This window comes from Piliocolobus tephrosceles, chromosome 15, assembly GCF_002776525.5.
Source record: "Piliocolobus tephrosceles isolate RC106 chromosome 15, ASM277652v3, whole genome shotgun sequence".
NCBI classification, from domain to species: domain Eukaryota; kingdom Metazoa; phylum Chordata; class Mammalia; order Primates; family Cercopithecidae; genus Piliocolobus; species Piliocolobus tephrosceles.
The window spans coordinates 2065617-2084863 of NC_045448.1; the positions used below are offsets into that span (position 1 = coordinate 2065617).

General features: G+C 43.4%; 1 protein-coding gene across 11 annotated transcripts in view; it reads right to left on the reverse strand.

Moving 5' to 3' along the window:
- The window catches only part of MYT1L (myelin transcription factor 1 like), a 537379-nt gene that overhangs the window by 433421 nt on the left and 84711 nt on the right, over positions 1 to 19247 (reverse strand). The gene's annotated exons all lie outside the window — the stretch shown is intronic.

Genomic DNA, 19247 nt, shown 5'->3' on the forward strand with positions numbered 1-19247 from the left:
CCATGTCAGGCTGCCTTGGCTCCAGAGGCCAACTCCTAAGCACCATGGTAAGTCATGGCACCACACAGTGGTGGGGACTAACAACTTTGCCTTTCTGGCACGTTTTCTTTCTTATAGATGCATCCATGAGCCAATACCTAAAGGCGGCAATGCAGGAAGAACCAGAAAGCAAAGGCCAGAACCCACTGTTCAGGCTTGCTGCACCCCAAAACTCTTCACAGCGACGTGAGTCTGCATTGTGCGGCCTGTCAGGGTGTTTGCTGATCACTTGTGAAAACCAGATACATCCCAGGGGCCTTTCAACATCATATCAGCCTGAGCCTTCCAACGTCATAATTAATGAGGAACGAAACATATTTATTCTATAATAAAACAGGTTAATATAAAATTAGATGGATGGAATATAATTCTCACACCAAAAAAACCAGCCGTGAAAGTGTTTGTCTTATGAGTTTCAGAACATCCAGTCATGACCATGGACACCGCTCTCCTGGATCCCGTCTACCCCAGCGATGCGCTGTCCCAGGCTGCTTTTCTCCTTCTCGCTTTGGCATGTTTCACCTCCCATCTGCCTGTTCTTCCAAAGACAGCACATAACCAGACCTTTCTGCCTATGACCTCTCCAACTCAGTGGCCCCCACATGCAGGGCAACGTGCAGTCTCCAAGGTTGGGTTTCCAAACCTCCGACCACATGACCTCTATCGACTCATCCAGGTTCATCTGCTGCTGCGTCCCGGGACCTGCCCTGAGACCCAGCCCAGAGCAACGCTCAGTGTTCCTCAGCTATGGTACCTCCTCTCCCACCGTCTGCCTGTAATTGGGTCTCATTTTCTGGAATGACTTTCCCAACAGTGTTTCTAGGCCAGGGTGGACTTCATGGTCCTTCTTCAACCCTGGGCTTCTGTCCAGATAGCATGAAGTAGATAAGCTCTTTCTAACGTGTCTCCCTTCTGTATTAACAAGTATGCTGGCAATACCCTTATTCTCTTATTTAGACTATGCTTTGCTTTAGAATGATGATTTCTCAACAACAGGGAATTCTTACTTTTCCTGCGAGCAGGGCTCAACTCAGCAGATCTTTCATTTCTCCTTGAAATGTGTGCTTCTGATTTCCAGGACACCACTCTCCTGGATCCCTTCCACCCTGGGGACATGCTGTCCCAGCCTGCTTTTCCCCTTTTCCCTTTGGCTCTGACCACGGAGTGTTGCAGGGCTCAGACCTCAGACCTTAACTTTTCTGTCTCTGTTCCGTTCTTTGTTGATATCATCTGGTCCCATGGGATTAAATAGCATCTCTACACGGATGACTCCCAAAGCATATTTCTAGACTGAGACTCACCTCTGAACCTCAGACTCATAGATTCAGCGACTCATTTGACATCTTGACTGAGATATCTAATGGGCAACTCAAGCTTCCCTGTCCACAGTGGAATTCTGGGTGTTTCCCATAAGCTCACAACCCTTAGACCAGCTGCCAAACCAGAAAGGTGTTGGACTGTGAGGAGTGCATCGATGGTGCCAAGCATGAGGCTTCCAGGTGGAACCCATAAGGACCTCATCTCTTCCCACCTGGTCACACCCAGCCCTGCACTGTTCCTGTCCTGGGCACAGACTCACATGGAAAGCTGACCGCACTGTCTGCTAAGAAGCTCCTGGTCTTCTGTCCTTTTCTTGTTTGAGCTAGCAAAAAACTCTTTGTTTTTGGGGACAGTGGTTCAAATATGTTCACTACCATTGTTTTAGAGCTCGGCGAATTAATGTTCATGATGGCGCCCATGAAGTTAAAACCTCTGCGTCATGTACTTCTTAGAAAGGCCTTTTTCACTAAATTTTCAAAAACTGCCATAGTTTAACCGACATTTTGCCCTGATTTATATTATCCAGAAAAATAATTCAAAGGGAATTAACATGACCTTCTAGCATTTGTCAGAAGTTGTGCTCTGTGATTTACATATTAGCTTGTTCAATTCTTCAGATATTCTGAAAGGCATATACTATTAACTCCATCTTGCAGTTGAGAAAATAGATACTCACAGACATTAATTAAGTTACCCAATGTCAAGTAGCTCATAATGGCTAGTAAATGCCTAGGGTTGAATATAAGTTTGTTGATGTTCAGACCATGTGTATCTCTATGCAAGGATTACAGATAATATAATCATCATCACTATCATCAGTATAATCATTACCTACATAAAAGACAGGGCAAGGGGGTGATTCTGTAATATACATTTGGCATCAGGTTTGAATATCTGATAAAGTCATTTAGCCTCATAATTACCTTGAGAGCACAACGATGCAAAAGTCCATCATAGGACTTTCAAATTTGTAAAGGTGATAATATTAAAAACCTGTGCAACAGGATTATAATAATAATTTAGCTAGCCACATGGTTACTCACCACTGCGTTAGATTTTGAACACTGTAGTGAACGAATATCTTATCTAAAAGATAGCAAACGTTTTTGAATATTGTTATCTAATCAATTAGCTAAGATTTTTGCTGAAATCAGCAAGACAAATGGAACTTTAGAACTGGAAGAAAGTTTATAATTTTTTTTCCAACCTTTTTGATTTTATAGAAAAAGTATATAAATTCTTGAGTTGAAAGATTAAAAACAATTTTTAAGCTAATAACATAAATTGCAGTCTAGAAACCCATTTTGTCTATAAAACATTAAAATAGACCCATTTATATAATTTAGCAGGTATAAAAAGGTTTCAACCTTAATATTACAGAGAGGAGCTGTAAATATATTGTTCCATGTTCCCCCAAACACCTTAAAACTTATGAAAAATTACGTTATTTAGGTTGCTTCTTTTCAAGGTAATAGGGAGGTATTGAATATTTGCCCAGCCAATGATAAATTTGTGCTCAATATTAGCACATATTAATAATATTTTTTAAAAATATAGGACAAGGACAAGTTAAGAAGAAGAAACATAAGCAGTAGAGAAGGGTATGAAGTGAAACACAGGAGTCTTCCAAAGTATCCAACTGAGCTCCTGGCTCTGATTTCTCAGCAGCAAACAGCTGGTTGAGGACTCAGCCAGGTATTCTCTGTGCCTTTACAAATGTATCAGTCTATGTATACACCTACATATATAAATATACAGAGACACGTTTATATTTATATTAGACACTTTACATATCTAATTACATATTTAACATAACTTTCTTCTCTATACAAATAGAATACATTATTCCATAAATTTGAAATGAGTTCTTCATACATATAAATGATATCTTTATTAACTTTTCTAGATCTGTTTCATTCTTTTTTTTAAAAAAGCACAGGATCCCTATATATAAAAATAAATATTTACTCATTCTTTCCCCTATATTCGAAATTTTGGTGGTTTCCATGATTTTATTATTACAAAGTTAGCTAGCACAATGAGTATCCCTATCCACATACTCTTGAACACTTATAAAGAGAGTCCCATAGGATTGCTTGATTTCTTTCTCTCTCTTCTCTCTTCTTTCTCTTTTCTTTCTCTCTTCTTTCTTTCTCTCTTCTTTCTCTTTCTCTCTCCTTTCTTTCCTTCCTTCTTTCCTTCCTTCTTTCTTTCTTTTACTCTTTCTCTCTTTCTTTCTCTTTTTTTCTTTCTTTCTTTTTTTTTTTTTTGAGGTGGAGTCTCGCTCGGTCGCCTGGACTGGAGTGCAGTGGCCGGATCTCAGCTGACTGCAAGCTCCGCCTCCCGGGTTTAGGCCATTCTCCTGCCTCAGCCTCCCGAGTAGCTGGGACTATAGGCGCCCGCCACCTCGCCCGGCTAGTTTTTGTATTTTTAGTAGAGACAGGGTTTCACCGTGTTAGCCAGGATGGTCTCGATCTCTTGACCTCATGATCCGCCCGTCTCGGCCTCCCAAAGTGCTGGGATTACAGGCTTGAGCCACCGCGCCCGGCCTCTTTTTCTTTTTTATACAGAGTCTCACTCTGCTGCCCAGGCCGGAGTGCAGTGATGTGATCCTGGCTCACTATAGCCTCAACCTCCTGGGTTCAAGTGATCCTCCCACCTCAGCCTCCTGAGTAGCTGGGAACATAGGTGCAGATTTTTTTTTTTTTTTTTTTTTTAGATTTTTGCACAGATGGGGGCCTCACTGTGTTGGCCAGGCTGGTCTTGAACTCCTGGGCTCCAGTGTGCACTCACTATAGGCAAGGCGCTGTGTTAAGAATTCTACGTATATGTATGTATATGCATATGTTGTCTCTAAACCTTATGCCAACCCAAGCAGGCACACAACATAGCTGCTCCCATCATGTACTAAAACTGCACAGCTAGTGAGGACTGGAGCCACAGTCTGAATCACTGTGGATCTGCCTTCCAAGTCTTTGTCTTCTCCACCAAAACGGAAAACCACATTTACGATTTTATTATTTATAAATTCTTCTGGTGAAAAACCATTTGTTTTAAATTCCTTGCATTATTAAGCAGGGAATTTTACTTGAAATCTCCTTTACCTTTAGTTTTAACTGTTTACTTGCCTAACATAGATTTGACTTCAAAACAATTCCTCTTTTCCTTCATTTAAATTACATTTCAGATTCTCCAGTGACTTGTCAGTAGAGGGAGCCTTAAGATGCATTTGACAACCCTTTCATATGGTGAACAGTGATTTCTCAACATGAAAAAATCAGCCAGTTGAATTTGTTTTATAATAGAACAACATATTTATAGAAAGGATAAGGAAAAGGCAGGCAGCTGCTGGGTTCAGTCTGTGGGAGAAAACAACCTACAAAGTGCTCAATGAACTCATCCCTCAGCTGCAGCGTCTTTCTGTTTCCCTGGCACTTTCAAGATACAGTTTCCTTTTGCTGGGATTCAACTTCAAGCTTGAATTTTGAAAGTAATTCATTAGGATGTATACTAAGAAATATGCGCTGCCTGTTCCCTGTGAGTTTATTGACAAGCTCAGTTCAGGACTATGAATCGCCAATGTACTTGGAACACAGAATTCTTGTTCGGTGACTATTACGGGTCTTGCTGAGTTAGGATGGTAGCCCCGGACAGCTTCCTGAGCTCTGCCATCGCCACTGGTAAGCTGCATGCCTGCAAGGTGACACGTGACAGTGGCAGCCCACTCCCTACCCAGACGCCACGCTGTGGAAAGCCCGCTTCTAGCAGCAGCATCTGGGCTGTCGGTGGGCTCCACAGGCACCAAAGCTGACAGCCCTGACATTGCCAGGGGCTCTGTCTCAAGTGGGCTCCACACCACACTGAAAGATTCCTCTCCAAGCCATTTGCATGGCCTTACCTTTGATCCTCAGCTCTGCATATTTTTATAAGATTAGGTGTAGCAAAAAGCACCTGTTCAAATACCCTCAAGATCTTTCTGTCTTTACATTCCTATGGTGGAAAATGAGGTACCCTGAGCCTGGACAGGAATCAGGAGCACTACTGTGAGGCCACGCCACTGTCCCAGGTAGACCCACTACACGACCATCAGGGAACTTACCCAGGCTACCCCCCCAGCCTCAGGGCATAGCAGAGGTGCTTCGCAAATACTTCAAAATGGGAATCGACATTATCTAAGTTATTACCCTTTCCAGTCCTTTTCAACTGCAAACACAGCTTTCATTTCCTCCTTTTTATTTCACTGGTTCCCAGACTATTGAGCTGGATTGGGAAACAATATTAACAGCTGAATATTCAAGCCTGAGAGAATTAAGCCCCACTGTAGGATGATAGAAGGGAGATACTAGTTATTCTGCCCTCCCCATATTCACCCATTCGTCTTCCGTCTGTCCGACTGTCATTTACTAATTAACAAAGCTTTGTAGGTTGACTGTAGTCTGTCAATTACTAATTAACAAACATTTGTAGGTTGACTGCATTACTGCCTAAGAGTTTCAATTCTTGTTAGGTGAAAATGTTTTTTTTTTTTTTTTTTTTTTTTTTTTACTATTTTTTCTTTTTTTGAGATAGGGTCTGGCTTTGTCGCCCAGGCTGTAGCGCAGTGGCACAAACACAGCTCACTGCAACTTCCTGCAACCTCCACCCACCAGGCTCAAGCAATCCTCCCGCCTCAGGCTCCTGAGTAGCTGGGACTTCAGGCATGCAACACCATGCCCAGCTAATTTTTGTATTTTTTGTAAAGATGGGGTCTTGCCATGTTGCTCAGGCTGGTCTTGAACTCCTGAGCTCAAGCAATCCACCCGCCTCAGCCTCCCAAAATACAGGGATTTACAGGCATGGGACACCTTGCCCAGTCAAAAATCAATTTTTTATATATATATAGAAAAAGCACAGAACAATGACAACTTAAGGACTCTAACAACTGGATTTCCATGACAACTCTTCCCTGATAGCTCCTCTAGTCTTATATTTAGTCTTTGTTCATTTGTTTTGTTCTTTAGATTCTTGTTTGGTTTGATCTTAAAAGTCATCAGAACAAGCAAAGGATTATTGTGGTTCTTCTCAGAGATAGGCACAAATTCTGTGTGAACTCAAAATACCTAAAAATTGATGCTGCGAAACCACTTAACAATAAAGTTTCATTCCACAATTATGCAAAGGCTTCTTTTGCAAATATCCCTGGGACAGAGAACACAATGACAAATAGGCAAGAAGATGTAACTTGCTGATTACTGAATTTCTTCATGAAAGAGTGAAGAAAGGATGTGTTCAGCAGTGCAGATGGCTGAGTGCATAACAGGTAGGTTTGGTGAAGAGGGGACAGCCAGCATCCACAGGAAGAAAAGGAGAGGTGGGGTTTGATTGCAACAAGCAGCTCTGCCCTCCACCCAGGGAGGCTTGGGTCCACCTGCAGTTACTGTGGCAAACACAACAATAACTCAAGTGTGCCAGCTTCCTGCATAGGCAGGTTCTCCAGGGGCAGCTGCCAGCTATGGGCTTTACTTTGTAAGTCAGCATTCCATGGTGAAAAAGGCACTGGACTTGAAGTCTGTTCTTCTACCTGCTTCATTGATTTCTCTTGGCCCAAGTAGGTGTCTCTGTAGCATGGGGATGACAATTACTTCTCAAGGCTTCTGTGAGTTTTCTGAACTTGGACAATATGTGAATGCTGCATGTTATTCCTGTGTCCAGAGTGGCACAGTCCCATCCATATGAGGAAGGAAAACTCATTCATTTCTTCACACAACTCCTTGGACAAAGGACTCTTCCTGGGAGCTACGACAGGTTTAGGGATGGTTGAGCATTTTTATTTAAGTTTAAGGGTGATGATATACATTTGAAACAGGAAGGCAGTGTGGAGCAATGATGAGGTGACTACAGCCAGGGCAGGCAAGAAGAGGTGGACTTCAGTTCTTTGGCTGCAGACTGCGCTGTGACCTGCCCTCAGGCCCTGCGGCCTCACGGCTCCCTTCTCTCTGATCGTACTGCCTCTGGGTTGATATTTCCACCTAAGTTGTATTTCTTATCACTCTGGACCTTCAGAGGTCTCTGTGAACAGAGGACAGCTGTAGAATTTAGCTTCTAAAATCACTGGGCCAATAGGATGCAAAAATGTTCATGAAGCCCCTGACTCAGAGCCCAGCCTGCATGAAGCACTGCTCAGCATCACGCAGGCATCCCCTGGAGGTAGCAGGTGCTCACCGTATGTTTTTTGAGTGAATGAATGAATAATACATACATTTTTAAAGTCGCACATTTCACATCTTGGAAATCTTGGAGAAACGATTTTACAGACCTGAGCTTTCCAAGGTCAGATGATCAGCGAATGACAGAGCCAGGAGGGTCCAAAGAGGAAGCAGAGCACGGGGTGCCAGGACGACAGGGTCCAAAGAGAAAGCACAGCATGGGGTGCCAGGATGTCAGGACTGAGATGCAGGGTTGTAGCCTGCCATGTCTCATCTTGGTCCTGGAGACCGAAGGGCTGCGGGAGGCCTAGGGTTGCGCTGTGATGCTCATGAGCTGATGTACCCAGAGCCCCTGTGGACCTCACCTGTGTCTTGGAGGCTGCCTGCTCTGGCTCCTGAGGGGTCTGCGCATCTCACAGACCCTGGGGTTGGACGGGGTGGCCTCTGGTGTCTGAGGACACTCGTGTGTCCCTAGCACAGAAGGAAGAAGAGGAAGTGGCCATCCAGTGCACAGAATACAACGAGCATTGGGAATCATGACTCAAAGTTACCTGTGAGTGTGGTTGTAACAAGAGGGCAGAACCAGCCACATCAGCATCACTGTCAGACAGGAAATGAACCCAAGGTGGGCAGCTGCCTGGGAGAGTCAGCAATCTGAGTGACTAACATGTTGAAGCCAGACATCCCCCGTGGGCTGCAAGGGAGTACAGATCCTCACCCTGCACTGGCCGGCCAAGCAAGTGGCCTTTAACAGTCCAGCAACAGTCCGAAATACAGGAGAAACAGTCACTGCTCAAGGGTCTATTTTCTTTTTGTTTGTGTGTTTGTTTTTGTGTTTCTCTTTGTAAGGCCATGGCAGGATTGCAGGTACACCCGGCACTGATCTTATAACCAGGCTTGTAGCCCTTAGATAAGTCCATGCTTGTTTTGTATAATAAAATGTAAAATCAATCTGCTATGAAAGTCTATTCAGTGTGTTTTAAATGGCAACTCACATTTATCAGGTCAAGAAGTGACATTTGTGAAATGCACAGTCTATTTGTCTCTTTAATGTACACTCATTATTCTACTCCTTAAAAATTGGAATTAAGCATGAAATAGGGAATGAGAATAAAATTCATACATGTTGCCCTTTTCTAGATCATTTCAATTTAAAAGAATAGTGTTTGATGAGCTTATAATTTCACACTTGTCTTGGCTTTCCCGCTCTGAAGATTGTAAAAAAGAAAGGTCCTGATTATAGTCTGCAGAATAAAGACAGTGAAGACAGACGCACACATTCGTATGGTGCCGAATTCAGAAGTTTCTGTGATTGTACAAAAGTGCTTCAAACAATGCATTTAAATCAAGGACAGATCTCACAAAGTTTGAGAGATTGTCTTTGGATACATAATATATACGTTTGCTGTTTATTAATGCTTGAACCGAGAAGATTACAAAGAGAAAGCGGTGTGGTGTGGAGCCCCTGCAGCTCAAGTTGGCATCGCTGCTTTGCCTACAAAGTCAACAGTGCCTCCCAGAGGGTCTACTTCACCTAAAACTGTAGTCCTTCCCCACGACAATCTTTAAGAGGTGGTGCATTAAAAGGGCTATAGAATGTCCTGACTGGAATTACTGAGTACTTCTCTGGTTCAAACCTCAGCATGAGAATATGAAGTTCTACTCACTGAGCTGGGTGAGTTGGGAGCTTGGAGAACTCCAGCAAAGTAACGTAGACTATTATTCAAACAGGCTCTGATCGCACTGTGTTCATATGTTGAAATAGATGAGCACTCCGGACTCACTACACTCGCCCAGTGCTCACGCCTCTGGTCATCTTTCCAAACCCAGCTTCCAGCTCCCCTTGGCCTGCGGTCCTGTCTGTCTCTGCTGGCTGCTTACCCTGGACCTCCCCCTTTCACTTTCCCTTTCTCTCTGCCTCTTCCATTGTCTCTTGTCTGCCTGCCAAAGCATTTGTCATAACCCACCAATTTCTCCTCTGTTCCAAGCTAGATTTGTTGTGGCAACCACAGGTTCTTCTTAGAGGGGTGTCTGCTAACTGGTTAGCATCTCCCTCACATCTTCCCTTAGAGGGGTGTGTGTAGCTGGTTAGCTGATTAGCATCTTCCTCACAGCTTCTTGGAAGGGTGTGTGTTAGCTGGTTAGCTGGTTAGCATCTTCCTCACAGCTTCTCCTTAGAGGGGTGTGTGTTAGTTGGTTAGCTGGTTGGTGTCTTCCTCACAACTTCCCCTTAGAGGGGTAGGTGTTAGCTGGTTAGTGTCACCCTCACAGTGTCCCTTAGTGGGGTCCCTGTTAGCTGGCTGGTGTCTCCCTTGCTCCTGGGTCTCTCACCTCCAGCCCTGTGTTTACTGGCCCTAACTCTTGACCTGGGTTTCCCACAGAGGTTGTATTTCCTGGTTCCTCTGGCCCTCATTGCATGAGTTTGAGTTCTCACTATTCTGCCACATTCCAATTGGCAAGAGTGAGTTTGCAGCCCCTCCCCAGTTCCACACACTGTACACTGAATATGTCACCACCTTGGTTAGGTACTAACCCCGGCTGACTGACACGGTGAAGTTGTGAATTCATAGTGTTTTACTTCTATATTTTTATAAGGTGCACCCTCCCTCATGTACTCTTCATTTCTAATTAAAATATTTCTCCAGCATCAAGAAAATGTGGTTGTGAATGGCTTTTACTACGAGTAGGCTGAGGGGCAGCTAATCTATTGTTTATTGAAAATCCAATAGTTTTATTTGCATTGCATCTGATTTTTTGAGACACATAAATAGCATATCATTACCTGTCATATTCCTAAAGGAGCCCAAGAATGAACAGATTACAAAACAACCCGTTATATCCCAACCCAACCCAGCACATCCCAACCCAACCCAGTACATCCCAACCCAACCCAGTACATTCCAACCCAACTCAGCACATCCCAAACCCACCCAGCACATCCCAACCCAACACGGCATATTCCGATATTCTCTCAGCCTGCCTCAAAAACTGGTAAAGACTCATTGGTTGTCCTTTCTTCTTTTTTTCTTTTTTAAGATGGAGTTTTGCTCTTGTTGCCCAGGCTGGAGTGCAATGGTGTGATCTCAGCTCACCACAACCTCTGTCTCCTGGGTTCAAGCGATTCTCGTGCCTCAGCCTCCTGAGTAGCTGGGATTACTGGCATGTGCCACCACACCCAGCTAATTTATGTATTATTAGTAGAGATGGGGTTTCTCCATGTTGGTTAGGTTGGTTTTGAACTCCCGACCTCAGGTGATCTACCCGTCTCAGCCTCCCAAAGTGCTGTGATTATAAGTGTGAGCCACCACACCCAACCTGATTGCCCTTTCTTTAAATCAGGTAGATGGTTTTGAAGGAGATGGTCATATTTTCCTATCTCACTCTTCCCTTTCTGGATCCTTCTTTGCTCCTCCTCCTCCCTTCCCACCTCCCTTCCCTTCCCACCTCATTCCATCTGAACTATTTCAACTACCTGCAACTAACCGATAACTGGCACTTTTCACACAACCACAGCAACCTGTGAGGAGCATGAACGTGAAGCATCTTTATCTTGCACAAGCCAAGTTGAAACCAGGGCGGGAGAAAAGACCCGTTCCTTCCCAGAGAGCACCAATGTCTCCTCGTCACGGGGAGCACTAATGTCTCCTCACACCACTGTGCTGGTGGTTTGGATAGAGGATGGCCGTATGGGGGATGCGGTTTTGTATCCTGAAGTGCCAATCATCATTCTCTTTCCTAACAAAACGCATTTTTTGTAAGTGTTTTAAGTTGCTTAAGATGCATAATTGAACAGACTTTCCCCTCATGGCCTCTTTATCCAAAATCCCACAGAACCTCAGTGAGAAGAAGCCTCCCTTCAGAATGTCAGGGGTGCCTCGCCTAGAGCACTCAGTGGGTGCCAGGCCCCTCCACAGAAACCACCTAAGTCCCCTAGGCCCCTGGATTGGGAACGTCCTTCCTCCAAAGAGGGGGCCAGCAGCTTAAGTCATTGCTCAGGGCTACGCGGGCTGCATGTCTGTGACTGGCAGAGATGGCATCTGCACCTGGGTTCTACCTCACTGGGCAGCTGGGGTCTCCTGTGAACCCCACAGACAGAGGCAACCTGGGACGGCGGTCACCTGCAACTCCCCTCTCTACACCTTGGTACTTGTGTAAGGTAAAGTCAGGGCGTTTAAAGAGTGGGGCACAGTTGCAAACACCACAGGCTCTTACTTTCCATGTTTAAGATCCTTCTGACAGAAAGGCGTGTTGTGATTCCTCCATAATGGAAAGACAAGATCATGACATGTTCAAAGAAGAGAAGATGTTTTAAGGTTTCTTAGTTGAATATTTGTTAAGATATCGAATCCTCAGATTTTTCTCAGAACCAGAGAACATGGGGGTGGGGGGTGGGGGGCAACATCTGAATCGCTGTATTAACTTATTGTAAGGAAGGTAAATCAAGGTCATTATCTGCTGTTAGGAAGTCAGTCGTTACTGGGAAACCCATGAGCTGTGTGTTTCTGCGTAAGATACCCTGCTGTCCGGGCCTCAACTCTTTAATCTAGAAAATGAAGATTCTGGACTAGCTCAATAATGTTCCCACTGGATTCCCAGAGAGTGATTCATTTCTGTGGCTACGAAGGAAGGGTGGGGTCACTGGGTGCAGTTTCAGATGTATCTGTAGTGCAGTGCGAATGAGGCTTCGGTAAATATGCAGTTGGAGAAACACTTCCTCCTTTTACAAAGTGTATGGAGATTGTTGTTTGTCACTTGTTTGAGATCCATTGTGCTGGGTGACACCCGAGGACAGTTGTTCTTCATTGTTTGGGGAACAGGGAACACTAAGGGCTCAGCCTCCACCAGCAGAATCACAGCTGAGAGGTGAAACCTGTGTGCAGTGTATACCTGGGAGCTCCTGCATGACAATCTCTGTGTAGGAGCTCTGCTACTAAAGCTGTCTTAGAGATCAACTTGTGATAAAAACGCTTTGTGCAATGCAGCGATTGAAAGTACAATAAATACGTCTCTACATGTTCCACGATAAGCAGAAAGTAAGCCCTCTTTGACTAAAAACTGCCCTTTCCCTTGGCAGCCCCCATAGCTGTACACGACAGTCTCTGGGTAGCTGATCTTTGTTTATCTTGGTCTCTTGTGATGTGGAATAGTAGCAGGTGCCAGGGTGGGTGGAATATTGCCAAGATCCTGCACAAAGAGTAAGAATTGGTTAAGTGTCAGCTCTCCACATGCCAGCTCCTGGGGGAGAACCTGGACCCAGCCTCCTGGCCACACTGATCCTGGCTCCCGATCTCTAAAAATGAATATAACAGTAATTCTCACATAGACAGTCTCTTATCTGGTAATGCATATACAAAAGCAACAACAATTTGAAACTAGCACATGAATGGACACTACCATTTCTAGTTTAGAGCCACCCCCAGCTCCTCTCTATGGCCTTTGCAGCCACCATTACATAACATAGAATGCCCAGTGGAAACATGTCAAATGTATGCATACGTGCACATGCACAGACAGACGGGGCAAAAGAAGGAAAAAGTGACTCTCAATGAGACCTAAAGTTAGTCCACGATAAGTTGCCTAGTGAGCATTTTAATAGACTGATAATGCTTCCTTCACATTCTTCATTATGGTCACAGTGCACATGGGTGACAAGTAACACACGTTCAGTTTCACATGCAGGGAAATTAGTGAAACAAATTCAAGGAAAGTTAAAGCATTAGAGACATATAAGCAGTTACTGGTCTCTTACAGGTGAGCTATGAGTTCGTTTGAAAGGAATAGCTTCAAACTCTGAAGTCAGGATGCACAGCGTCCTTCAGGGTTTACACTGGGGATAGGCTCAGTGATACCATGCTGTCAACCTAACACTGGCTTGGTTATATCTGGTTCCAAAACCTGCTCTCATCACTGCTGACACGGTCTAAAAATATTTTTCTCTTTCTCCCCAGTGGGCTGGTCTGGCTCTCCAAACTATAGCAAACCAACAAAAATAAACAACAGGCAACATCAACGGAAAAGGCAGGTGGGTAATCTGCAAATTTGATATTTCATGAATGGAACTGAGAGGTGAAGTCTCCCAGACAGAGCGGAGAGCTGCTGCGGGAAGCTCTTGTTTCTTCTCTGCCTCTGGGGTCCCCTTACACTCATCCCTTTCTGCTCTGAGTTTGTTCCTTTTGTGTCGTTCTTTTGCCCATTCTTTCTCCTCCTTTGTCTCTATTTCTCCTTGTCTCTTACTCTAATCACTGATAACCTCATTAAATAAAAGATAGGCCAGGCACAGTGGCTCACACCTGTAATGCCAGCACTTTTGGAGGCCGAGGTGGGCAGATCACCTGAGATCAGGAGTTTGAGACCAGCCTGGTCAACATGGTGAAACCCCGTCTCTACTAAGAATATAAAAAATTAGCCAGGCGTGGTGGTGCACACCTGTAATCCCAGCTACTTGAGAGGCAGAGGAGGAGAATCACTTGAACTGGGAGGCAGAGGCTGCAGTGAGCTGAGATCATGCCATTGCGCTCCAGCCTGGGCAAAAAGAGCGAAACTTCGTCTCTAAATAAATAAATGGTAAAGTTACTACGTGATATATTTCCCAAGTAAAATATTTTATCCTCTACTTTAAAAACTATGGTAATATAGACTTATTTTTTTTTAAAAAAAGAAATGTAAATGCTCAAGAAAATATGGGATCAATGGATAACAACATGGTGATAGGGGTCGTTTTTAGATGGAGGGAATTTGGATCATTTGTTTTTTTACTCTTTGTTTATTGCTATTTTGAAAAAGGACACAATTAAATCTATTTTTTATAGTAACACAAATTAAAATATATGTATTTAACCTTTGTCTAAGTCTCTCTAAAGCAAACGAGAAAACGATAATGCAGGTCTTAGTTCCAGATGGACTTGAATTATATTATTTGAAGGTGACAGTTAGGGTTGCTGACATAGTGGTGCCCACTTTTTCCAAATACATTCTAGCTTTCTTCCCACAGAGGCAGCCCTGGGGTAAAACTCGTGGTCACTCTGCCCACCAGCCCCGCGTGCGTGGATGCCAGCGGCCTTAGTCAGAGGTTAAGGAGCATATTTCTATTCCTACCACTGTCATGGAGTTGGAAAAAGGGTTCCAATGTTAACAACTTCGATTTTCCTTTCACAGATGTGTCCCTATGATTTGGGGTTTAGCTTGTGAGTGAACAGTAGCTGCCACTTCACGTACTGGGGAGAGACAGAGGGAAAAATAGAGACAAAAAAGTATCATGCTGCAACATGTGAACCCCTTTTATTTATTATTGACACTGGATGCTGGCATGCTACCAAGAATTTTTTTTGAAATTTCTGAATTTTGTGTATTAGTGAATGTGTTAATAAAGTAATAAACTCATAGGTGCTATAACAGCACATTTCCTGCCACATCCAATGGATTAAAAATATGTGCCCTTAAAAGGGACTTTTAAACATATATTGGTTTTTTGTAAAATATATCTTTTATTTTTGTAGTGCATCCACCACAAAACACAAATAATCAGAAAAGACGGAAGAACAGGAAGGCAATGGGGAAGCCCCATGAAGTGAATTTGCCTTTCTCCTGTCCACGAGCCCAGCACGGCACGTGCTCCTCTCTCCTCAGTTCTCAGCATTGCTCTGGGCTGCCTGTCCACACGCTGCTTTATGAGACCAGGAACTCACTGGGGCCCTGCAGAAAAGTAGCTGGGAGGCCACATGTTGCACTCCAGCCATGTTGCTTTTATTTATAAGAACACATAAGACTCATATGGTAGCATACATGGGAATCCAAATGCATGTCTTTCTTATTTTTTTTTTTGTTGGTTGGTTTTGGATTTTGGTGGGAGCTGAAAGCAAGATATGTGTGTGTATGTGTGTGTGTGTGTCTGTGTGTCTGTGTGTGTCTGTGTGTATACACACACACAGACACACACACACACATATAGTACTATATCCTACATTCCATTTAGTGAAGTGCTCAATATACATTGATAGGTTGATTGAAGGATAAAAGAAAAAAAAAGAGAGGAAAAGGAAGAGAAAGGGAGAAGGAGGAGGAAGGCAGGAAGGAAGGAGGAAAGGCAGGGAGGAAAAGGAAAAAGACAAAATGTCAGAAGTATGAGTTTGCTTGACTTAAGTAACTGGAAGATCAGAGTTCATTATTAGGAAGCTTAAAAGGTAAAACATTCCTAAAAATGAGTCCATGAGCACAGAGACCAGATCCATCTTTTTCCTCTGCCAATCTCTGCAAAGGAGCACAGGCCCAGTAAATATCTCCCAAACGGAAAAATGAGAAAAACAAACATGTTACTTAATCCAATATTATCAATTTTACTACAATGTAACTGAGTGATGGTTAACACCACCACTTAAAGCGCATTCCAGGGGCTTAGTATAAACTCTTAAGTTTTCACTGTATATTACGAAAGGAACTTGCTGCTTTAGCTAGAAGAAAACGTCCTGCCCTGAGTCTTTTCTCCTTCATCTTTTACTCAGAATTTGGTCTCACGAAGACAATGCCCGACACATAAAAGAGGCTGTATCAACAAACATGGCAAAAATAAATTTAGTGTTCCATTCATCCATTCAGCTTCCATTTATCAAGCACTGGACACTTGGAATACTGTGGGCATTTCAGAAAGAAGCAGGCAGGGTCCCCAATTCCATGAGACTGTGTATGCCTCATAAGGTGTGATAGCGGTTACCCAGGAGGAAGGCCCATTTCAAGGAGCATTAGCAGGACCACAAATAGTTTTTGGTCTAGTGAGTGGGCATACACCGAAATCACAATATAAAGTCAAATATGGCTAAGGAGAGTTTATGGCAGAAAATCCCAAGGAAATGAAGAACATTCCTCTACACAAGATGTGCCCAAGTTTTAGCAACGAAGAGGATGGAAACAAGAGAGACCAGCTCTCTAGGAAGGATGCAGGGTTCAGCAAGATGCCCATGGAATAGAAGGATGGACGGCTGTCTGTTGACCAAGGGGCAATGTTAATGGGAGCAGGGGAGAATGAAGGAAGGGCCCCACATAGAAGTACCAAGGGAGAGGCTGCCCTGAAGTTGGAAAACCAAAGGAAAAATCAGAAGTGTTGAAGTTGAGGAATCGAAATTGTCTTAAGTAAAAATACACTTCACTATAGTTTCCTAAACAACAAATTAAAATCAAGGTTTGGACAGGCATGCCCTATTTTAAAAGCCCTAAGAAAGTTTGCCATTCAAAGATATTTTTGGTGAATTCTTTGGCAAAGAGAACAAAATAATTTATGTAAAATAAATAATCTTCTATACAAACTTATCTCTCAAGGTTTACTTCCATCGGACTATACCTTCACTTGGCATCTCCCTTAATTGGGACAGGGGGATTTAAGGTCCCCCGACAAAAGAGGGGCACAAACTAATAGACTTCATAATTTTTTAAGCTAGTTGTGAAGAAGTATCATGCCAAATGACAAACTTCCATGGTACCTAGTTGTGTATAATGTAAAATAGAGTAGACATTTGACTTTGTATGTGGCATACCTTAACAAACACCAGGGGCCCTGCAGAAAACGAGCTGGTAGGCCACATGTTGCACTCAATCCACGTTGCTTTTATTTATAGAAACACTAAGACTCATGTGGTAGCACACGCAGGAATCCAAATGCGTGTCTGTCTCATATTTTTGTCTTTTGTTTTTGGATTCTGGTGGGAGCTGTGAGCAAAGTAGTGGAGTCACTTTTGGCATCAGATTGTTAGATGACACATTTCAGTATATGAAGCAACAAGGAGGCTCAGAGTTAGCTTCCAGTGGAAAGATGCTCACATCATTGAAAAATGTTCACCCTAATTGGCCACCTTGTTAGCAGCCATTGCAGCAGAAAGACCACATGCAGGATCGGCAGCGCACACTGACAGGGAAGTTTTGGAATGACTAAATTCCAGACACATCCAAAAGGCAATTAAATACAGATTCCATAATAAAATACAATCCTGGAGACCATAACTCCACATATATTTCTATTTCGATCATGCATGCTCAGTCCCATAGGAAAATACTCAAACTTATCAAAAGATTTTTACATATCTAACTACACACACCTGCTTTTATGAAAAGTCACAACCTGGGAAAATGCTGACCAGTTTTTGTTGGTCCCTAGTCTTTGACAGAAAAGGGTAGTTTTCCCAAAGACCAGTCAATGTGGGTTTTTGTTTGTGTCCATTTGCAAAATTAAACAGTAAACTTTTGCAAGATTCTTGGTTGATGGACTTATGAGAAGGGAACAATAATAATCTCATAAATAAAAAAGGATAAAAGGGTGCCTTCCACAGTGCTTTATGGTACGTAAAACACTTCTGACCAATGATCTTACTTTATTCTGACAATATTCTGCACAGTGGACCGGGCACATAATATCCTCATATTCTAAATGAGGAAGTTGAATCTTGAAGACTGGGCATCCCAAGTTTTGGATATCGATGATGAGGCCTGAAGTCCTTGGGAGAAGTGAAGCTTGCACCAGCTCCACGTAAGCTGAACCATCACAGATGAGAGATGAGAGGGGCTCCTTCTGCTACTCAGACTGCAGGTTGCAGGAACAGAGCCAGCTCAGAGGGCAGGTGTGGGGAAGAGGGGAAATGGTGGCAGGAACACAGACTGACTTGATAATACGTGGCCTTTGGCAAGACATGATACTGCCATAGGGCAACTGAATGGGCTGCCCTACAGCCTGCCTGCTCCAGCCAGCAGTCCAGGTTCTCCCTGCAAACTGAAGGCTAGAGATTCTTCTAGCTCTCTAGCCAGCCACATTACCTGGGAGAGCTGAGATGGCTACCATACTATTTTGAGGTCCTTATTAGAATAAATATATGGAGAAAAGCTATTTTCCCTTTAGAAGCTATGTGCAACATTGTATCCTGTTGTACATTCTAAATGATATGAAGTATACTCAATAGGAATGGACAATTGGTGTCTAGCACACCACTTGAGTGCTCAGATTAACAACACAGCATACTCGTATTACAGTTTGAGAACAGCTCCCCAGTGTACAGATTATGTTAGCAAGGCTAACTATTGCACCCAGAATGATTTTTTTTAAATAGGCACAGGTGATGAAAAAAAGATTCTTGAAAAACAGAGAAAAGATTAGACGTATGGATAGGAATTATGGAGGGAGATGATTAACGACCTTCAGCAGGCTTCATTGTCTATGTCAAAGCATGCACTGGGCCAGCTGAGGCTGGATGGTGCTGAGCCCTGCAGCGTCTGGGAGAAGCAGGTAGACCATCCTGAGCTCTAGGCCTACTCCCAGTCACGCGCTTGGTAACTCCTTGAGCCTTGTGTTTCTTTCTTCAGGAGAAGAAAAGACTAGATAAGCTGATCAAGCTTTGAGGCTTGGCAACATTTAAACCAGGAATTCAACAGTTGGTATTATATCTTAATGCTACTTCTACAGCTCATTCAACGTGTAATGTTGGACAAAACCCTGAACTCTCCTGTAAGAGATTAGGTAAATGGATGCTGCGAATCTTAATTCAAGGCAGTATAGAGCCACTCCTGGCTTTGGGATCCTTTGAAGCACTTTGGTATCCGAAGTGTTTCTCTGTTTTCCATGTTAAAGCGTTTTGTAACTCTTATATAAAATTATGAATGTGAATCCTTAACTCCATACCTGGAGATAGGGTGGAAAATGTTTTCGCTATTATGACTGTTACAGTAACA